This window comes from Pogona vitticeps, chromosome 4 (genome assembly GCF_051106095.1).
Source record: "Pogona vitticeps strain Pit_001003342236 chromosome 4, PviZW2.1, whole genome shotgun sequence".
NCBI classification, from domain to species: Eukaryota; Metazoa; Chordata; class Lepidosauria; order Squamata; family Agamidae; genus Pogona; species Pogona vitticeps.
This window is the reverse complement of record NC_135786.1, coordinates 31,712,561-31,732,371: the sequence shown is the minus strand read 5'-3', so window position 1 is coordinate 31,732,371 and position 19,811 is coordinate 31,712,561. Positions and strand designations below refer to the sequence as shown.

Below are 19,811 nucleotides of genomic sequence, written 5' to 3'. Positions count from 1 at the left end.
TTAAGTATGAATGTATCTAGATCTAACTCCATAGTTTTTATTGTTCGTAAGGTGCATGGCCCTTTTGTAAAAGCTAATCTTTTGGGAAGGTTTTTTTTTTTTTTTAAAGCATTGATATTGTCCTGCAGCTAGTAAATATCGTTTGAAAAGTGTTCATGAGAGCAGCATGTCCTGGACAGTGAATGAACAAAGCCTGGAGATTGACAACTCTCTGTATGTGTGTGTTTGAGAGGGAAAATATTCTAAATATAAGAAGATAGCTGTTAGGCTAGATACATGCACAAATCAAAAATAGTATGTGTCAAAAAGTCCATGTTTGGTAGAAATTAAAGGTATGGCATAGCCAAGTCTCTCCAGACAGACATTTTCAAACAACATAATCTAGTGCTAGAAACAAAGGATAAAAGCATTAAGCAAATCAAGTTAAATACTGAGTCATTAATGTGTAACAATTTGATTTTCCCATCTGCAAGATATTTAAAAATTGGACAGCTAGCGCGTCAATGCAATATTCCTATTTATTTACATAAGAATAAATTTCCAGGTTGCCTTTTAAGTCCTCACAAGGTGTCTTTCAAGAGATCAAAGAGAAAATAAGCCATCAAATTAATTCAACTTTTAAAAAGAATACTGAATATATATGGAGGGCTTTTTTTTATTTTTATTTTTTATTTTTTATTTTTTTGCTGTATCACGTACCCTCTCTGACTTTCTGATACTTCCTGGCTCTTCTGCACATCATGTGTGCAATAGGTCCTAATGCAACTCAATGGTCTTAATGCAACTGGGAATTTTTGGTGAGGATCCAGGTAATAATGTAGAGTCTAGACCAGGGTTGGACAGAGGGCCCAGCCTTTGACCTCCTGCAAACCACTGGAGGCTGCTCTGCATGACTGAACATATGCAGGCATGCAAACATACAGTACACATTCTAATGTACTAGAATGTGTACACAGACTATTATATCATTCTAGAGTAGCATGGACAGTACATGCAATAAAGGTAATGCACCAGCCCTGTTCTCTCTGTTGTTACTTTCATCGCATGATAAAGACAAGTCTTAGTCATTCTGATGAACAAAAACATCAACTCTTTCACAGTGGAAATTTTAGCCCTGTCCATTCTTTATGGCTTTGCTCACACCACCAGCAGCAATGAGTCTGAGGAAGAAAAGGTCATCTTTAGGCTGTACAGAATCCTAGAAGAGGCGGGCACTTGTTCACATGCACAGCTCATGTGCAAGTGGGACTCTTTTCCTCCACAGACACATTGCTCATGTAAGCAAAGTGATGAAGTGAGGAGCTAGTCTCTCCTCATAATGGTATTGATAAATCCAGATTTCATAAAGTCTGAACACAGCTACAGATGGAAGAGAAGGAGGCTGTTATATCTGTGCAGATTCTCCACATAAGCCAGACCACTATCCCCATTGGGGTTCTGGCTCATGTGGAGAGTTTACATTGAGGGCAACTCATGGATATATAGGGCTGAGATGACTCGAGTTTTTACAACTTCTTGTTTGAATGGGAGGGACCTTTCTGTGCTGGGGTGACTATCAATGTATCTAGCACTGGCCAATTGTTCTCTCCCACCTCTGAGCCCCACCTCTCTGCTGAATGTTCCTTTACCTCTCTTTCATCTGTTGTGAGCAGTCAATATTTTTCTTAGTTTGATATTGATCTGTTCATATCTGTAAGTGATGTTTTTTATTCTTTTTCCTACAGATGTCTCAGAATGAGTTACTGAGACCTTAAGTTCCATTTGATGAGAAAAGGGTGGACTATTTGGGGAACTTGAAGCTATGCTACTCTGTGAGTCTCTATATTTCTACTGCACAGTAAGGGACTTTACCAGAAATTTAAAACACCCCCTTCGCCGCCCCTGGAAGGCTTCATGTGCCAGCCTGCCCCCTACACAGTCTGTGTCAAGTGATTAAAGAGATCACAGAGGGAAAGGGGCTAGCACATTCCTCTCACTGCTTGTGTTGTCCTGTTGTCCACACACTTTCAGAGCTAGACAAACACAGACACAGACACAGACACAGACACAGACACACACACACACACACACACACACACACACAGAGAGAGAGAGAGAGAGAGAGAGAGAGAGAGAGAGAGAGAGAGAGAGACCCACCCAGAAAATTGCTGTAGCAGATTCCTGGAGTAGAAGGAAAACTTCAACATTGCTTTTATCCCACTGATATTGCTCTTACATTATGTAAGATAGTATCACGGGTCTGATAAACAGACAATTCTAATATGGATGACCTTTGAGGAAAGGATGCCTGGACAGCGAGTTTTGAATGCTGGGGATGATGAAAACAAGGGCACCTTTCAACTGTATGCAGGTTCAAGCTAAGGTAGAGGCAAGGGTGACTAACAGTGATGGCAGACATCTCTGCTCATGATATGCATGAACAGCAGCTTTTCCATGCATTTAAAGGCCACTTTATAGAGTAATGAGATTAGAAATGGCAAACTGTATCTAAGGAATGGAAATGAAAGCAACATGCCAGACTCAATCTGCCTTGAAACTCTGAGATGGAACATCACAAGAAACGAGGCAGTGCTTCTGAATGATTCATTATTATTTCAGTTGCATTTTTCTCCTCTTGGACACATCCACATGACCACCTCTGCACTTCAGAAAACAGCAAAACGTGTCTTCATTTCACATGAAAGTGAAGTGTCTTGTAGAGTTGAAACATTCCAACTGAAATCAGTGAGAATGAACAATCTGAATTACATTTCTACTCCAAGGAGATATGTTGGCATAGGAAGAAATCTGAACCATTAGAATGTCAGCAGTGGATGTTGGGAAATTATTTTTTTTAAGTGGTTGGAAGTGGAAAGAGGATATGTTCAGACATTTTTGAGAGCATCAGTGGTGCAGTGGTTAAACTGTAGTCCTGTAGCCAAGACTCTGCTCATGACCTGAATTCAATCCCAATGAGTTCAGGTAGCTGGCTCAAGGCTGACTCACCTTCAATCCTTCTGAGTACCCAGCTTTTACACACTATGGGCAATATATAAGCAACACACTTTGCTTTGGAGTCTTCTGATGATATATTTGGAACTGTACCTTCTGATTCTACAAAAAAAACTTGAAAACTATATAATGTAGATTGGGGAGCAACCTCTGTCGAGAAGCCCCTCTATCATTTGTTAGGCCTTATGTCTGCAACACCATCAAAGATAGGCATAAGCAAAACCAGTGGTGACTTTGGATGCCAACTGGTGCACTACGAATTCACTCTGGCTTTTTGTGTGGCATTACAGGAGCTGTCCAAGATGCTAAATATATTCTGGGCACAGGGAGAAGGAACCTGTACAGGAAGGGGGCACAGTATAGGAAGTAAAATGTAAGAAGCAGTCTATTCTAGTCAGTCCATTCCTCTCTCAAGGTATGGCTCTTCTACATTAACTGGCAATAACTCCCCACTCCCATGTCTGTCTTTGAAGACAAAGATCTTGGCTTCACCTGAAGGGAGGTAAGAAGGATTGAGAGTGGCTTGTTTGGAAACAAAAAGCATATGCTCCATCCCTGGGTGACAACTCGTTGTCTCAGTGACTTCCATATTTGTGGCCCTTCCATTGCAGAGACAGAATACATTATACAGACTGTTCAAATTTACATAATCTACACAGTTGGCATTGCTCTGCTTGCTTTTTTTGGCACAGAATTTTGATTTTCTTTTAAAATTTAAAGTGCTAAAACACATCAGCCTTCACTCTATGCCTCTGAACCTAGGGGTGACTAGGAAACACAATCAGTCTTGCCATTAGGTCGGGTGAGGCACTTGCCTCATAGCAAATGATTTGGGGTAAGGAACCTGTCTTGCACCTCCCCACCCCGACCTCAGAAAGTCTGCTGCCCTCAGGATTCTGTGAAAGACACTGGGCCGTTGCCAAGGTCAAAGTAAAAGTCAACCAGCAGTCTGCTCAGCTTCTATTCATTTAATGGGAAACGAATACGATCTTGTAATGTACAAAATTTCCTGGGTTAGCTTTACTGGGAGCCACCAAAAGCTTAATCCTGAGTAAATTTCCTGAGAAGAATGTCCCACTAAGCTCATTGGGGCTTACTCTCAAGTAAATATGCAAAAGTGTAAACATGCTCACGGCCTGAGTTAGGCTGTGACAGGATTTTGCTCTCCACATAAAGATATTTGGCATGTGGTCCATGTTCTATGCCAAAGGCTAGAAGGATAATTCAGCCATTAGGCCGAGTGAAGCCATTGCCTCAGGGGTCAGGTGCTGGAGGGATAATAATAACAGTTTATCAGCTCTTCATCCTTTGCCCCATGGCCATTTCTTTCCACAGTTGTGCTTCCCACACATCCAGTAACATTCCCTCTAGTCTGGAGCCCTCTGGTAGAGGATGTGATGAATACTTTAAAAACATTCTTATTCTCAACCATTTTCTGAGTGTCAACATGCCAGAACTTCCCTCCATAAGATTCCCCAGCTTCCTATAAAAATGAGACCCCCATTAAACCACCCTCTCTTTTTTCATTTTTTGCCTTGTTGTTCTGTTCAAAAAATAGCCAAGTTTTTCCTAGTTTAATGCCTTGTTGAGATGACTCCTTTGCAGAAAGAGGACAATTTTAGTTTTCTTTCTGAAAAAAAGGACCACAAATCTTTCAGGAAATCCTACAAATTTTCCTGGCAATTTTCTGGGGGAGGGGGGGAAGTCTTATACAGGGAGAAAAAAGAAATTCCCCCCCCCCTCTGTTTCCTGCTGAGAATCAGAGGTTGTGAGGTTCATGTTCCTACCTTCAGGTGTAGCAGGAGATGCCATCCCATCACTGATATATATGAGGCAGCCAAGTTAGCACTGCATATTAGAGAAGTGGACAACCTTATCCCCCATCTTAAATGGCAAACATCACAAAATGTCTTGGACCAAACAGGGCCAATCACAGGGGACCAGAACAATCAATTTGGCCTGAACCTCACATTCTCAGAGGGCTTCATATCTAAAATACACTTTTTTTGTTAAACCTGCTTTGGCATTTCTTCCTTTTTCTAATATACCAGGGCCCTCAAAGAATGGAAGTGGCTTAGGCATCTCTCAACTTCTGAGAGGCTATGAGGTTACCCCTGCCACAGAGACAATGGACTGCTGCAAGCCTGCATCTCAGTTTAGGCTTATGTAAGAAGAGAAGCAAAGCCAGTTGCTTTTTGAGCTGGCCTTTACACAGAGAAGGTGAAGAAATCGAAGAAACCTTCCTGGGTGTGTTTTTATTTGCTTTTAATCATCCTGTGCTTGAATGCTCAGCTTCAGCCTCTCAATCACTCCCTGACAATGAATGGAATAAAGCTTGTACAGTTTTATGTAAGTAATTTGTAAAGTAAGAGACAGCTGGATTAGAAAGGTGAAGTCCAAGTAGCACATGAAAAGAGAAATTGTTCTTGATGGAAGAGAAAGCACAAAATGCCTCTTTCTTTCATGCCTTCTAGGGAGGTGAGAGGAGAGCTCTCCTTTAGAAAGAATTCAGTGATGGCTGAGATTAAATGCAAGGGTGAAAGCCGCAAAGGAAAGAGGCAGGCATGGTTCAGGAAGACATTCTGGCAAGGTCACATCTGGGACCAAATCATTACAGGTAGGCAGGAGGAAAAGGAGAGAATTAGCAATGTATACACACTGTCCCTCCTCCCAAGGGAATTGCTGAGTTCCATCCTGTAGAAAAGTATACCCTCTTATATCCAGACCATGCATAAAGTATTTTAAAAGATATAATTCATGCTGTTCTTTCTTTGTAGATGTCCAAGTTATAGTGCATAATTTTTTTTAATTGGCAAAAACATACGAATGAAAACTGATAACCTTCCTGTCAGAGTTTTCTGGGTTAACCCCAAAGCTGGTTTAGCCTTTTACTAAGCAGAGATTGTCCCAATAATTTGGCAAGCATTATTAGTTGTTCAACTCAAGCTGGTGTACTAACGTTTTTCAGTTCCCACTGAGCCACACCCATGCTTCAGTGCGATTGATGCATCATGGCCCTTCAAAGGACACTGCAAAAAATGTATTGGCACAAAACAACATCTCTTTTTGCCTGAATAATGCTTAATTTAAACTTTCAAGGTCTTTTCTCATGCAAACTGAATTAACTAACATTCATTTAAAGATCTGAAACACAGCTGGAAGTAACTAATTACCAATATCTATTACTTATAATGAACTTCTTTCCCCAATAACCAAAGTAGAGCTACATAACACTGCAATCATAATTCAGAGATAACCTTAGCTCATTCATGGTATAACAACTGTAGTTATTTTTAGAGATAGGGTCTATGGCTTTATTGAATGGTGGACAAGAAATATCACAGAGTTTAACCACAGATTGGTGTTATCCTTGTGATAAGGACATAATGACTATCTGCAGTTTTTCTAATCCTCAGGAAAGGATGTTTCAACATGAGAAGACACTTTATTAAATCAATTGTCAACTGCTATGAGATATTTTTTTTTGCTGTTACATGTGAGCAAAAAGGGAACTGCTGTTTTTCATTAGTAGTACCAGTTTGCAAAAAAAATGTACTTTGCACAAAAAACTATTTTGCATGAAAACCTGTTTCCTGTGCAACATACAAGAATTCATGCAAATACAACTTTAATGACATTTTCATTAAAAATGCACAAAAACTCTCCTATTCTGGCCCAGAATGAAGAAACATTTTAAACTATTCATTTTCGTGATCAAGAATGAAGTAAAGAAAGATTTACAGTGTACCTCTGTTAGCCGCCTAGAGTGGTCTATCGACTAGATAGGCAGGATATAAATAAAATAAAATAAAATAAAATAAAATAAAATAAAATAAAATAAAATAAAATAAAATAAAATAAATAAATAAATAAATAAATAAATAAATAAATAAATAAATAAATAAATTTTGTTGCAGAATAGGGAGAAAATCAGATTTTTCTTTTTAGTGACACTGATTAGGCGTCCTTCAGTCTCGAGAGACTACGGTAACGTGCTCTGTATGGAGGACTTGGAATAGCATCTAGCGTGGCTGAGAAGGCCAATTTGAGAGTGACAAACCCTTCCACACTGAAGACAAATACAGTCTGTTCCCTGTCCAGCTCCCTGATTTTGCTGCTTTTGTGACTGCCTCTTTGCCTCGGCCTGCTGGACAAGGGTCTCTTCAAATTGGGAGAGGCCGTGATACAATGCCTGCTTCTAGGCTGAATGCTCAGATGTCAGGGTTTCCCATCTATTGAGGTCCATTCCTAAGACCTTCAGATCCCGCTTGCAGATATCCTTGTATCGCAGTTGTGGTATCCCTCTGGTGTGCTTTCCTTGCACTAATTCTCCATACAAAAGATCTTTTGGGATCCGATGATCATCCATTCTCATGACATGCCCAAGCCAACATAGACATCACTGTTTTAGTAATGCATACATGCTAAAAATTCCAGCTCGATCTAGGACTACTTTACTTGGAACTTTGTCCTTCCAGGTGATACCAAAAATGCATCAGAGACAAGGCATATGGAACGTGTTCAGCTTACTCTCCTGCCGAGGCATAAAGGGTCCAGTCCTCACTGCTGTACAGGAGTGTACACAGGACACAGGACACAGGATTTTGGTGTATGGCAACAGCTTCTTATTGAGTCATACTCTCTTTGTGAGTTTAGAGAACATGGTAGCACCTTTGCCAATGCGTTTCTCCAGCTCGACTTTTCGTAACATATACAAACATTTCAGCTACCTCTGTGAAATGGGTGAGGTTTCCCCCCCCCCTTTTTTTAAAAAAAATAAATGTGACCATGATAGAAAGTAAGTAAATGTTAGAGGGACCCTTGGAATTATAATAGAAACTAAAGAGGTTTTTTAAAATAACTTTCAAAGATCTGGGTTTAAGGTCACATACATTGGGCAAAATCCTGTTGTGCAACTATGTGAGCACAACTCCCAGGCTCTGGAACTCCTTGCCACAGGAGACCAGGCTCTCCCCATCTTTGTTATCCTTCCACAAACAGATGAAGACCTTTCACTTCAGGCATGTTTTTCCTTAGTGACTAGCTCTTTGAGAGGGCTTTTTAAATGGATCGTTGTGCCTTGTTGCTTTTAAATGTGTTTTTCACATTTATTTTATTTATCATTTTAATATAATATTTGTTTAATTCTTTTAAATCTTTTAGCTTTTAAATACTGTATTTTATTGATGTAAGCCATCTTGGGTCTTTTTTAAGGAGAAAGACAAGGTTAAAAATATTTTACATAAAATAAACTACCGTAACTCATTGCTGTGTCTGCAATAATTACAGTAGTGCTGAGGTGGAAATATGATCCACTGAGCACTTCTGTCAGCCCATTGTACTATTGGTTGCACTTGCACAATTAAATTGCACAATTCCTTGTTTCTGGGCATAACTCAATTTATTATTGAAGTAAAGGGCAGCTGTGTGGTCATAACAAAATAAAATCGAAATGTAAAAATAGGTTATTGATTGATTGATTGATTGATTGATTGATTGATTGATTTGATTTAATTTATCTCCTGTGCATCTAGACCGAATTCTACTCTGGGCAGCTAACATACAAGAATAATAAAATAAAATAAACAACATTTGAACCATAAGGATAACAATAAACTAAGTATTGATAGGAGGGAAGGCCTGCCTAAAAGGCCAGGTCTTGAGTTGCCTCTTTAAAACACCCAGCGAGGGAGCCAGACAAATCTCAGGGGGGAGACTGTTCTAAAGGCAAGGAATCACTGCCGAGGAGGCCTGCTTTCTTGTTCTTTCTCTTTGGGCCTCCCTCAGCGTTAGGCCCCTCAGCTGCCCACCTTGATTAAAGTGAGTGATTTGGGTAGATCTAGGTGGGAGGAGGAGTTCTGTCAGATATTGAGGTCCTAAACCATTTAGGGCTTTATATGTCATCATTAAAACTTTGAAATCAATGTGGAAACAAACAGGCAGCCAATGCAGGACATCCAAAATAGACGATATATGTTAGTGTTTTCTCACCCCAGTAAGAAGACTGGCTGCCGCGTTCTGCACCATTTAAAGCTTCTGCATCAATCTCAAAGGTAGCCCCATGTAGAGTGCATTACAGTAGTCTAGTCTCGAGACTACAAGCACATGGGCCAGAGTTGTGAAGGCACCCCATCAAGATAGGGATGCAGCTGGGCAATCCGCCGAAGATGAAAATAGGAAGTACAGACCACTGACACTACCTGGGTCTCCATGGTGAGTGCAGAGTCAAAATGGACCCCCAGACTGTGAATCAAATTCTTTGTGGTGAGAGTCACCCCCTGCAATAGAGAGGGAGTTCCCCAAACCACTGACATCAGGCCACTCACCCTCAGGACCTCCGTCTTGTCTGGGTTCAGCCTCAGACCATTCACTTGGATCCACCCCAGAACAGCCTCCAGACAGCACTGAAGGGACAAAACAGCATCCACTGTTGATGGAGAAAAGGAGATGCAGAGCTGGGTGTCATCAGCGTACTGATGACATGAAGCCCCACACCCCTTGATGATCTGACCCAGCAGCCTCAGGTAATTAAACAGCATTGGGGAGATAATCAAGCCCTACGGGACCCCACCATTAAGATTCCATGGAGCCAATACACTCTCCCCAAGCTGTACTATCTGGGGACAGTCCTCCAAGAAGGATTGGAGCCAGGCTAGCACCAGACCACTGATTCCTAGCTCAGAGATCCGCCCCAGGAGGATACCATGGTCAACGGTATCGTTGAGATACCGGCTGAGATATCGAGAAGGACCAACAGAGACATTTTGCCCCTGTCTGCCTCCCTCAGTAGTTCACCAAACCATGCGACTAGTGCCGTTTCCATACCATGGCACAGCCTGAAGCCTGACTGAAATGGATCCAGGGTGTTTGTTTCATCCAAAAGGGCCTGGAGCTGGTCAGCCACCACCCTCTCCACCTGAGGAAAGAAACATTGGCAAGGGGCCTATAATTGCCAATGTCATCCACCACCAAACTTGGTTTCTTCCTAATGGGCCTAGTGAGTGTCTCCTTGGGGGCAAGGGGAACCTTGCCGTTCCCAAAGAGACCCATTAATTATTGCAGTGGCCCATTCAGTTGTTATAGGCCTGGCTGCCTTGATTAGGGAGGCTGGGCAAGGGTCAAGGGAGGAGGTGGTGGTCAAGCTCTTTGTCCACCATATCGGGCATCACAGGCTGAAAGAGATCGAGTCTCAGTGGGCAAGGCAGACCGCTGGACATCTCTGCTTGATCTACTGTATTCAAAAAAGGAGAGAGCTCCCAGCAGATGGCCTCCACTTTGGATTTAATCATAGAATACTGGAGCTTGAAGGGGTCAATGAGGCCATTAAGTCCAACTGCCTGATCAATGCAGGAATCCACATTAAAGTATATCTGACAGATGGTTGTCTAACTTTCTCTTGAAAGCCTCCAGTGCTGGAGCACCCATCACCTCTCAAGGTTAGTTCCACTGTCACACTGCTCTAATAGTCAGGAAGTTTTTCCTGATATTTGGCCTAAATCTAGCTTTCTGTAACTTGAACTCATTATTATGCATCCTGCAGTCTGGGATGATTGAAAACCTCTCTTTTGCATGACAACTTTTCAAGTATTTGAAGAGTGCTATTGTATCTCCCCTCAGCCTTCTTTTTTCAAGGCCAAACATGCCCAGTTCTTTCAGTCTTTTGTCATAGAGAAGGTTGTGTATGCTATGAGTGATAAGGCTGGTTTAACACATATTTCAGCTTTTGCTGCCATGTGGCTTGCTAAATCATTTGTTCTTCAGGTGCCTTTCTGCAGTACAGCTCTTATAGCACATAGAAGCTGCATTGCAACACTTAATAACCAGACAGCCTTCTGCTCTGGATTAAACTGGATGGTGTTTGGGTTGGGGATTTTTTTCGTTATAGAAAAAGCCATCACTTGAAATTCTTGGAAATGTCTTGGGGTGTTGGTGAGACTGCACACATCAACATATATAAACTTGGGTCTGCACTGCCCTAATTGCACAGAAATAGTACACATGCTTCAGTGCAGATTCAAGTGTTAGTGATACAATGCATGCTGACATTCATTATTAAAAATGAATTTGTTACCTTGTAAGGAAAATTCTCAAGGTGATTTTTTTTTAGTCCTTTGAAATAAAACATTTTAATTCAGACATTTTTGTCATGGAACCTACAGACCATTAGCTTTCATTTCATTACCTTTGCAGGTTCACATGACTTAAGACAAAGAGATGATCAGAACAGATTCAGCATTATATTAAGTGAAGGTCTTCACTGGAGACAGAGACTACGGAATTATGCGTCCAAATACAGTTGTTTTCCTAATGCGGCAGGTTTCTGCAGAGATGTGGTTGGTGCTTATTTTGCAATAAGAGATGCTGATAATTGCTTTAGATACCGTATTTTTCACTCCATAAGACGCACCTTTCCATAAGACGCACCAATTTTTTAGGAGAAGAAAACAGGAAAATATAATCTGTTTTCTTCGCTCCATAAGACGCACAGACTTTCCACCCCCCTGTTTTGTGGGAAAAACTGCATCTTATGGTGCGAAAAATACGGTATTTTGATTGCGCCTTTCATGTTGCTTATATAGCATGCTGGAGCAATGGAATATTCTTATTGCTGGATTTCACAGATTAATGGTCACTGCTGGTAATAAAAGCAAAATCAGGAGATGGAAGAAGGGAGGGAGAAATTGTGGAATAAATTAATAAATGCTGAAATAAAGGAAATGTACTTTAAACACATTTAGCTGAAAAGGCCATTGGGCATCCATTACTTTAAGCAGTGCTCATTTGATGGAGCCTCATGGCGCAGTGGTTAAACCGCTGTACTGCAGCCAAAACTGTGCTCACAACCTGGGGTTTAATCCCAGGTAGCTGGCTCAAGGTTGACTCAGCCTTCTATTCTTCTGAGGTCGATAAAATGAGTACCCAGCTTGCTGGGGGGGGGGCAATGTGTAGCCTACATAATTAACTTGTAAACTGCCCAGAGAGTGCTTGAAGCGCTACGGGGCAGTATATAAACAGCACGGTTGGATTTCTTGAGAGAAAAAGATTATTTTAGCCTGAGGACTATTTTAGCTTGTTAAGCAAGGAAGGTGGATGAAATATAGACCAGTATCCTGTTGTGTAGCTCCACCTCTTTTGCTGCAATTCACCACTCTTGGTGATGTAACTCCTACTGGTATAGCTATAGAACAGGATGTAATTCCTTAGCACTCACTAGTCAGCTTGCAGTTGTGCTGCCACTAGGATTATATGGCAGAAATCAGGTATTGAAACAAAGTACTAAATATAACACAAAAGCAGTGGAAGGCCACACCACATTGATCAGCTCCTAATATTGCATGCATTGCATATTTCTACCCACAAACATCCATGTAAACAGACATCCAGCTCATTTGACACCTAGCAGTGTGGAAGCCTATTTGCATACTATTGTATAAATAAAGGGTTTTCCCATGTAGATATTCATGATGCTCATGAAGATTCCCGGGACTGAGCTTGATAGAACTAATGACTTAAATCTAATTTTAGTTGTAACTATAGGGTAAGCCCCTTGAATCAATGGAATTATGGGACAACACTAAATCTCATTTATCTAATAAGTTCACTCGTGTTGGGGGATATTAATGGGATTTCTAATGAGCCATAGTTATCTATGATGTAGAATCATTATGCCTCTCCTTTTTCTTGAAAACCAAGGAACTTGCCTAGAGAAATCGGCTGTTTGATCTTGATCAACATTGTGTCTAGTATATTAACACAATTTTGAAGCTTGGAGAATTTATCCCCATATCTTTTTTCAGCTTCTGCCATTCCACTGGCTTCCACACTCTCTAAAACAACTAAAGTAACTAAGATAAATTGTCAAAAATTATAACAGTAACTGTGTAGCATCAAATTGTTTCCACTTTATGGTGTCTCTCATAGGGCTTTTTAAGTATAAAGTATGCAGAAGACTAGCAGTCGTAAGATCGAATCTACGCAACGGAGTGAGCTCCCGTCGCTTGTCCCAGCTCCTCGCCAACCTAGCAGTTCGAAAGCATGCAAATGCAAGTAGATAAATAGGTACCACCTCAGTGTGAAGGTAAAACAGTGTTCCCTAGTCACGCTGGCCATGTGACCATGGAAACTGTCTTTGGACAAGCGCTGGCTCTGTGGCTTGAAAACAGGATAAGCACCACCCCCTAGTGTCGGACACAACTGGACTAAAAATATCAAGGGGAACCTTTACCTTTTACATGCAGAAGTGGTTTACCATTCCCACCTGGTGGCACTCGGAACCACGCAGCTTTCCTATGACTACAGAGGTAACAGAGTACATAAGTCAAAGCCACATACTTTCCTGATGATCCAAGCTGACCTTTTTATGGGAGGCACAGTGGGAGCTCTGATTCCCAGCCTTAGAACTACAACCCACTGAATTATGCCAGGTCTAAGCAGTCATAGCCCTAATCAAACACTGACAAGCAGTGCTCTGGATGAAATGGAGGGAAGAGACAAAAAGTTTAAAATGAGCATACCGTTATGTAAGCTGTGGCAGGCTGCATGAAAAATTCTCAGATCAACAGTCAGGCTATACTTCTGTTAGGACCAAATAAATATGCATAGTGCTGTAGGCATTTTTTTAGATATCCAAATCTATTCATGCAGCAACATGTTATAGAAAGCAGAGCTTGAGAAGTTACCAGATGAATGAATGTAATGATACGTTGAATAAACGCCAATGAGCAACAAAAATAATATACAGAAATAAAATCCAGTGAACATCAAGTAAAAAGTTCTCCCCTTTTTAAAGAAATAGGCAAATTGTGTTTCTTTACCATTTATGTTTTGCTGCAAGTAGAACTTGAATTTATCCTTTATATCCTGCCCTGCATATATATGGGAGAATTTCTCATAAAGTATTGCACATTTCTGTGGGATAGTCTGTATTTTATTTTTTTTCCATGCAAAGGTATTTTATGAAATGTGTGTTTGTATTACGTTTCTGGGTTGATTATTAAATGTGTTTTTATTGATTAGTTTCTGAAATTTTTACCCTTTTGATTGCTGTAGTTTTCTACAGCCAAGAAAAGTTTCATAATGTTTGCAAGTCAGCTTGGAGATTAATCCAAGTCAGTGCTGGGTTTTATGCTTTCAAAAATCTAGGAAATCGGTTATTACATATTTTTTCATAGAAATCTATAATTTAAATTCTAAGTAAGAAACACTGTACATTCTTGTGTCAGGGAAATCATGATACCAGTTGGATAAACTGTTGTGACAGCAATGAATGTTCAACTGCTTATGAACTATCTAATAGCCTTCAGTCTAGGTCCTGTGAAACAGTGGTCCCCAACCTTGGGCCTCCAGATGTTCTTGGACTTCAACTCCCAGAAATCCTGGGCAGCAGAGGTGGTGGTGAAGGGTTCTGGGAGTTGTAGTCCAAGAACCTCTGGAGGCCCAAGGTTGGGGACCACTGCTGTGAAAGACAACTGTAGTTTCGAAGTATGAAACACCTTCATGGGTATCTGGACCTGGCCTCTTTCATGAATCCTAAATTTATTTATTTATTCTAATTAAAGAATACATGTGTATATTTAACAAATCACTAAAAAGGTCATGGCACCAGAACATTCCCATTTTCCCCATCCCCCTTTTTATTCTTCAGTGCCTTTCAATCCACACAAACATCTGTGGGAGTTCATGATAATTCCCTCACCTTTTTTGTTTTAATAAGCTTCTAAATGTTGCCAAATGTGACACTAAAGATCAAAGCATGACTGCACACACACACGCACACACACACAAGGACAAGGCACAGTGAAGCGAAATTGTATTCACAAACCACTATGTTGCTTCACCAAAGAGAGAATTTTTCAGACGCCCTTGAAAGCCATGGAACTATTGCACACCCTGACACTGAGGGAAGCCAAGGGTGCTAAGAACTAAGGAAGCTGGGAAAATGCAGGCAATTATAGAAAGGTTGGGGGTGAACAAGGCCTAGAGAAAATGGCCAAGGAAAGGCAGCAATGAAGGGACAATCTTCTCTGAAGAAATTTTGCTGTGTCATGAGAAGTGATTGGGAAAGAGATAACAGGGGGTTAAGAAAGACCATGAAAAGGCAGGGTGGCCAAGAAAAATAAAAAAGGAAGAAATACCCTAGATCCCTGAACCCATGGAAACAATGGTGATTGGAGAAACAAGAAGTTGGAGCCACTGTAAGCTCTTTGATCTCAGGGAGGTCCTCCTTGCCCATGTGATATTGCCAATCAGTTTCTCATGGATCACAGAATCTGACACCTAAAACATAGGTCTCTGTGTGTTTGTTTTTAATCCTGCCTAACAGATCTCATTTCTATGTATCAAACTTTAATGTGTTCCCTCACATTGTGAAGGATGAAAGACTGATGAAAGATTTTCACACAATTTGTAGCAGAAAATCATACTCACATATGTCCCAGTATTTAGCACATTTCATCATATGCTTCCTTTAGTTTCCAGTCAGCGGGCCACTTCTGAGTGTTCTTTGATGAAGTCTGTCTCTTTCCAGTGGAATAAATCTTTTGCCACTGGTTACAGTGTCCCAATTCCTGGCCACCAACCATCCCTCTGTTCATACAGTCTCTTCTTTTTATTGGAACCGTTGCATCTGTGTTCCATTTCACACAGACATCTTGCTAAATTTTCCCCCAATTTATTTTCAGCAGAAATAAAAGCAGACATCTTTATGAGTTCAACACACAGTTGCCGGGGATGACATGAAAGAGTTGATCTTGCTGAAATTTAAACAGATCTTGGTGTTGTCAATACCTGCATGGGTGACCGCTTGGGAACTGGATATGATCATCCATAAATAGTTAACGTGTTGTTTGTACATGTAAGTTAGCCTCAGAAGAAATTAAAAAATTAAATACAATCACATTCCAACATTTCTCATGTTAGTTTGATGAATTGCAATTGATGTTAAGAATCAGCAAGCCCTCAACTGGCCAGATTATTGACACATGTACCTTACTGTGGAAATGAAACATGGCATTTTAAAGAACCACTTACTCCAGTTTTGTTGATTTGGAAGGGAGATAACAGAATTCTGTATGAAGCAAGCCAAGGACCAAAGAAGTCCATCTTTCGCCCAAGGAAACCGCTGCATTAAGAAGCCCAATTATTGTGAGATCAAGGTCTAAAGAAAATAGTGCAGGACTTCTCCCCGGGAATAGATGCCATTCTCCCTGGAATGCTAAAGGCTAATTCCATTCTAAAGGAAATCAGGCCTGAGTGCTCACTGGAAGGAGAGATCCTGAAGCTGAGGCTCCAATACTTTGGCCATCTCATGAGAAGAGACGACTCCCTGGAAAAGACATTGATGTTGGGAAAGTGTGAAGGCAAGAGGAGAAGGAGACAACAGAGGATGAGATGGTTGGACAGTGTCATCGAAGCGACCAACATGAATTTGACCCAACTCTGGGAGGCAGTGGAAGGCAGGAGGGCCTGGCGTGCTCTGGTCCATGGGGTCATGAAGAGTCGGACATGACTAAACAAACAAAAAAAATATATATTGGTGGGCACCTCTGTTGGCAAACTTGTTTATCCATATCAATAACTCAGGTAAATTTCCCATTGCTTGGTCTGAAGCCATAATAATACCTATATTTAAGAAAGGAGAAGAGGAGACCCAACCAACTACAGACCAATCAGTCTACTCTCTGTGCTGGGTAAATTGTACTCTAATCACTTAAATCAAAAACTGCTTACTTGGATAGAAGAGGAAAATATCCTGAGGAAGGAACAGGCAGGATTTAGAAAGGGCAGATCAGCTATTGATCACTGTACGATTTTGAGCCATCTTGCAGAGAAATATATGTCCTCTCATGGTAACGGGCTCTATACTGCATTCAGAGACTTAAAATCAGCCTTTGATTCTGTCCCAAGAGATATTTTATGGTCAAAACTGTACAAAACCTCCATAGATAAGAGACTCCTACATCTTATTAAATGTCTCTATCAAGGCATCACACTTCGTCTTAGATGTGGTATAGAAGGAAACCTGACAAATCCTATTCAGGCTAATAAAGGGGTTCGACAGGGCTGTATATAACCTCCACGTTATTTAACCTGTATTTAAACGATCTGCTTGGGTGCTGTCTTGGAAGAGACTTCCATCCTCCTAAATTGGCAGAGACCAAATACCCCCTACTGCTTTATGCAGATGATGCGGTTCTTCTGTCCCTATCGAAAATTTGGGGAAATTTGGGGAAACTTCCAAATAAGTGCTTTCCCTTTGCTTCACGTCCTTCTTTCTTGTTATAGTATGGATGAGGCAGCTGGCAGATGTCATCTTTTGCCCTGTCACCATGTCAGAGAAAAACAAAGTGTCTCATAAAAGCTGAAGAGTTGCACTAATTGAATTACTAAAATATTTGAGGCAGCCCAGGCAACTATTGACCTCGATTTCCTGTGCAGCACTGTCAGGTAATGTCAACAGGGTCCATCAGCAAATCTGAAAGCCATACCTTGCGTCTCCAGAGCAAATTGCTTTTCTAATAGTGCATGGCATTGCTTGTGACAATTGCTAATCATCCAGATGGAATCTGGCCATTTGCATGTTTGGAATACAAGGTTAGGCAGGCAGCTCAGGAGGGGAGGATGAGTTGGACTAGGGATTCAGAAGCCGGCAAGCAGCTGTTCTGGGTGCTGGCTGCCGGTGCCTGCCATTATCTGAATGCTTTACCAGGCTGTTTGCTCCATCTGGTGAACCTAGCAAGATTATTTTTGTACTTTCCACTTTGCTCAAATCAACTCTTCCATTTTAAACTAATGGGAGCACTGGGCTGAAACAAACACAATCTGTGCAACTAAGGAGAACAATGATGCATGGGAAGAAGGTTTTCCTCCCCCCTGTTTCCTGTTTTGTTTTGTTTTTCACCCCACTGAAAACTGCAGTTTCCACAGTATGAGCCCAATGGGACACATAGAAGCAAACAGAGAAAGAAAAATCTTGTGTTCTATCTATCCTGTGGTCTGAACTACCATCCATCGTAGCCAGCATAATGAACAGTGATGGACAACAGGTGAACTTGAACTTCTGGATAGCTCAGTGGTTAGGCAGAGGGTGGGAATTCAATTTCCCGCTGTGCCATCTTGACAAGGGACACAGTAATCCATAGGATTCCTTCCAGCTCTGCAGTTCTAAGATTATTCTGTTATTATAAGGCCACATGTTCTTTTTTCCACAGCCAAGGCATAATCAATAAAACAGAAAAGAGACATGGTCCTTGCACAGAGAAAATGCTCCTTGAATGAAACCGAAAGTTGGGCAATTCTTTTATTGGACTGCTCAAGCATTTGCAAAGATGCTTCCCGCCCTTCCATCTCCATGCTTTATACACAGTAACATGTTTGTTTCTCTGCTACCTTATCTATAGATAGAAGTAATACACTTAAAGCAATCAAAAATTTGTGACACCTTGCTCCCCCCACCTTTTTGAAACTATTCTACATAGAGAATAATCATCACCTTGGAAATCCTTAGCTGTTTGCACACTTGTTAACAATAAGACTCACAAAACTACTGATCTGATACTACACACAACTCTAGGGAAAACCAGAGCTTGGGAAGTTACTGGCAAAAACCAATTACAGTTACAAGATAAAGACACCCAATAGCAGTTCATTACCAAGACCTCCTACTCGAAAAACATGGTCATTATATTTTGAAAGCCCTCTTTACTTCTCCTTATCCCAGAAGTAGCTTAAATATTTGCTTTTATTTACTTTTTAGGGAAAAAATCAGCATGCATCTTAATGAAAGACTTAAAGGGTTTAAGGAAGGTCTTAGTTCATGTGATAACCCTCTTTGGCCATTTAAGAGAGCTGTATTTTATTTTATTTTATTTTTATTTGGTTTATGCTTATTGTTATATGCTATTGTTTATTGTTAATGCTTATTGTTAGTAATGTTTATTGTTTGACTGTATTTGTAATACTTTTATTACTGTTTGGTGGTTTGTTTGTTTGTTTGTTTTTTGCTTTCCCCTTCTTTCTACTTTCTTGACTGATATGGAGAGGAAGGCCTGACGGCCCAGCGAGGGTTCTAACATCACGGTGATTGTGGGTAGAGGGAGATATGGCGCTGGCACAGTGCCTACTTGTGTTAGAAGAACAGTGAACAGATGTTTGAAGGCGGTTCACTGTTCTGGCACTGTGACCAACTGCCAATATTGAGGTAGGCAGTCTAACTGGCCCTCTACTCTGAACCTGGTCCTATTGAACGCCAGGTCTGTATCCAACAAATCCCAGCTTATTCAAGATCTTATTCCAGAGGAGGATGCAGACCTGGTGTACATAACCGAGACCTGGATGGGTGGGGAAGGAGGGGTTCCTCTGACCCTTTCCTGTCCTCCAGGTTACGCAGTCCAGCACCAGGACAGACTGGAGGGGCGGAGGGGGAGTTGCTATTGTTTATAGAAAATCTCTCGAGGTTACTAGGCGCTCCTCGGTCATGAAGCCAGGTTTGGAGTCCCTTCATGTGCGGATTGGGGCCAGGGATGGCATTGGGATCTTGCTGGGCTACCGTGCTCCCTGTGACTCAGCCACTTCCCTACTGGAGCTGGCGGACTTTGTCTCCATGGCACTGTTGGAGTCCCACTTTTGGTCCTGGGCGACTTCAACATCCATGTGGAGGCGGAGGTATCCGGCCCAGGTCTTGAGTTCTTGGAAACCATGGCTTCCTTGAACTTATCCCAACATGTCAACGGCCTCACGCACATGGGTGGCCATATGCTCAACCTAGTTTTTTCCACCGAGTGTAGCAAGCGTGGTCTGATGGCGACTGACCTTGTGTCAGT

The 19,811-nt window shown here is 41.3% G+C and overlaps 1 protein-coding gene across 3 annotated transcripts in view; it reads right to left on the bottom strand.

Moving 5' to 3' along the window:
* The window catches only part of DLGAP4 (DLG associated protein 4), a 449,524-nt gene that overhangs the window by 333,770 nt on the left and 95,943 nt on the right, over nucleotides 1-19,811 (bottom strand). The gene's annotated exons all lie outside the window — the stretch shown is intronic.